Genomic DNA, 3052 nt, shown 5'->3' with positions numbered 1-3052 from the left:
TACACTGACTTCCTGTTCCAACAGCAGACATTTCAAAATAATGGTCTGATACCAGGCACACAAAAACGTTTTTTTTTTTTAAATCCTAAAGAAAATGTATCCTCGAATAGGCTAAATCATTTTTCCACAAAATCTCATAGCACGATAGGGACCAGACTACTGAGACCCTGAAAAAGGAGCAAGCGGGTCAGAAGAATACATAATTGATCCAAAGTATTTTAAGGTGGGGGCACAGGGGGCAACAACCGTTAATCTGTTAGACTGAATATTTCAACTGAAATTCAAAAAAAAAAAAAAAAAAAATAGATTTTTTTGTTTTTTTCTTGTCACTACAGTTAAGAATATGTAAGCTTCACAGTGAAAAATAAAAGCCAGGGAAATGTATTCAATAACTAAATATGAGTCCAATCATTTTTAAAAGCTGTAGGTCTTGGTGGTCTTTGTTTTATCTTATCATAATATATATTTCTTAAGAAATCAAACGATAGTGAGTTTTCGGGCCTACTGCAGCGTTGGACAGTCATACAGTAAAGGTCGGACGATATATCGTGTGACAAGATATCTTAATATCAAAATGAAACAAAATGTTTAGTCCATGGTACAAGTGGTATCATGGACCATAACATCCAATTGTTATGATTTTTTTTTTATCTGTTTATATTCCCATTGAGTTGAATAGATCATACTCAGAGTACGTATGTAATGTCCAGAGTTGAAGTCAAATAAAAGCATGATTTTTTTCCACCTTCGATCTTTTTTCTTTGTCTTTTTTACTTTTCCAAAAATATATCGTATTGTTATCGCGAGCCCATTATTGTCTATTGTACGGTATTGTATCGTGAACTCAGTGTTTGACATGGCTATTCTCCAAATCCGGAAAAGGAGTTGCTAAAATAACCTACACAACATTAGACAGTAAACATAGTTGCCAGCAATCCACAAATATAGCCATCATATCACATAAACTCTCATGTAACCCCACCCCAGGAGTTAATGTCTAAAATTGTTTACATCTAAATAAAGCTGACGATGGTTCAGAACAGAAGCTGATTGGATTGTAGATGTAATCCAGCTTCAAGTTCAGTTGCATTGAATAAAAAAATGAATAACTAACTGAGAAAACCACCCTAACCACCCTCTTTAGGTGGGATTTAACATCCTGGGATTGATGATGGTTTCCCTGGCAACAGACATGGAAACTTTAATTTGTCTTAAAGCAGAATAAAAGTTAATGGTGACCTTGTAAACACTTAATTCATTATCCAAATTTAATTCTGAATTAAACTTAAATCCGAATTAGGTGGCTGGTTTATTCAAATTTTCAATCTGAATTAAATAATTCATCTTTCTTGAAAACACCCTTTTCCACCTTAAATTAATTCCGGTAGTTTTGTGCATTGAAAGTGTAAGGTTGCCGTACAGACAACCCTCGTTGCTATTGGTAGATTTACCAAAGTACACGTACGTAGCATCTTAGGTTCAGGGTTAAGTTATAACCTTATATCGCAACAATTTTTAGGTTTAGGGTTAGGTTTACGGTTAGGTTTAGTCTTAGTCATGTGACCTAAACTGGCCAATGAGGGGTGCGGCGTACAGATAAAATGTCGGTATGTTGATATGGAAACCGTATGGATAGCCACTGCCATATGTGTTAAAGGATGGCGGGACGTAGCAAGTGTTGGACTCGAGTGGAGACAGTTTAGATAATAATAAACCCCTGAGAAAACTTAAAGAGCCAACCAGGCCGGCTGGTGATCCTGCTATGGGGTCAATGGATGCTGCAGGTGTTAAGACCAGGTGAACAAAAAGGGTTATACTCATTATACATATTTCTGTGTGTCACTGCTTGCTTCATCATGCATTTTTCTATATAGAACAGGAGTTGTACTGACCATTGTGTAAACTAATGTTTTGTATAGGGAAGAAGATGCCCAAACCAAAATCAATTGAATGAGCTCTGAGATCATGGTCTGAGGAGCAGATGGCAATGCTCCATCACATAAAGGAAAGGCAGAATCGGTGGAGTGAGGAGCAACAGGAGCAGCAGAACGAGCTGATGCTCCAACAGCAAGATGAACATCTGATGATCATGCTCCTCGAAAGAAAAATAATGCCAAATTGACAGAGAGACTTGTTGGGTTCATGTTTGAGGGCCTCATGTCTCTACTGCTTACCTCACAGGCAGGCCCACCTCCCCCTCAGTGCAATGTATTCCCCACAGGCAAGCTATCCAAACCCACGCCATCACAATTACCCAACAACCCCAGTCTGTGTCTCTCTCCACAAGAAATGACTCATCAGAGAGTCAGTCAGATTACGCCCTGTATACACTACAGTTCACTGTCACCTTGTGGTCAAAGATGATGTACAATTTCAGTTTCATGATGAGTTGTAAAACTTTAAAGGAAACTTCCCATCAACATAAACATGACACTTGTTTTGATTGAAGACTTTTTAAATGTAAGTTTACCCAATTCATATGCACCATAATTTATAATAAAGTATTTATGATGAGTGGTGAGCATTTTCAAACAGAAGGCTAGAGTCACATACATTTGCCTCGATTTCTGTATGTATGTTTGAATGTGTGACCAGTAAAAAAAAAAAAAAAACGTAAATGGTGGGTGTCCGAGGCTCTTAAGGTTTTTGGTTAGCATTAAAATAAGAACAATCATAATGCAGGAAAGAACAGAAACTTTGTGAGTTTTTGTTGTTTATTTTTGTTCTCATTTTGTATTTTTTCTGTCATTTTTTGAATTTCATATTGTTGTTTTGGGAGTCATTTCTGTTGTAATTTTGTATATTTTTCTGTCATTTTTTGGTCTTCTTGTGTGCTTTTGGAGAACATATTTGTATCTTCTGTGCAATACAATGCAATTTTGTTTGTTTTTATGTTTCAAAATTAGTATTTATACAGCTGAAATGTATGTTTCATTTTGTGTATGTGTGTGTTTTTATTTTTTATTTTTTAGTCATTTTGTGGACACAAAAACTAGACTGACGGCCACATTAAACCTAAACAAGACTGATTTTTGGAAGTATATAGTTTTAA

The sequence above is a fragment of the Gouania willdenowi genome, chromosome 11 (assembly GCF_900634775.1).
Source record: "Gouania willdenowi chromosome 11, fGouWil2.1, whole genome shotgun sequence".
Classification (NCBI taxonomy): Eukaryota; Metazoa; Chordata; class Actinopteri; order Blenniiformes; family Gobiesocidae; genus Gouania; species Gouania willdenowi.
Note: the sequence above shows the minus strand (reverse complement) of the source record.